This window comes from Mastomys coucha, unplaced genomic scaffold (genome assembly GCF_008632895.1).
Source record: "Mastomys coucha isolate ucsf_1 unplaced genomic scaffold, UCSF_Mcou_1 pScaffold1, whole genome shotgun sequence".
NCBI classification, from domain to species: domain Eukaryota; kingdom Metazoa; phylum Chordata; class Mammalia; order Rodentia; family Muridae; genus Mastomys; species Mastomys coucha.
In genome coordinates, this window is record NW_022196891.1 from 68,844,521 (window position 1) to 68,844,849 (window position 329).

A 329-nucleotide genomic window follows, 5' to 3' on the forward strand; every position below is an offset into this window, starting at 1 on the left:
GCGGTAGCTCATATGATTGTGCTTAGAAGAAAGCAAGCACTGACTTATTTTGGCAAAGAGTCAGATTTTTCATTCAGTCTTTTACTATAGATCAAGATGCCTGGCTAAAACAGCATAGCACAGATTGGTTGCTAAGATTTCAAAGAACTATAGACAATCATTATCCTCAAGATAAACTGATAAAATTCTTAAGTGTGCATGAAGTGATATTTCCTAACATGACTTCTTCACAGCCTTTGAGTAATGCTCTTTTGATTTTTACTGACAGTTCCTCTAGAGGACGAGCTGGGTATCTTATAAATAATCAACAGGTAGTCATAGAAACTCCT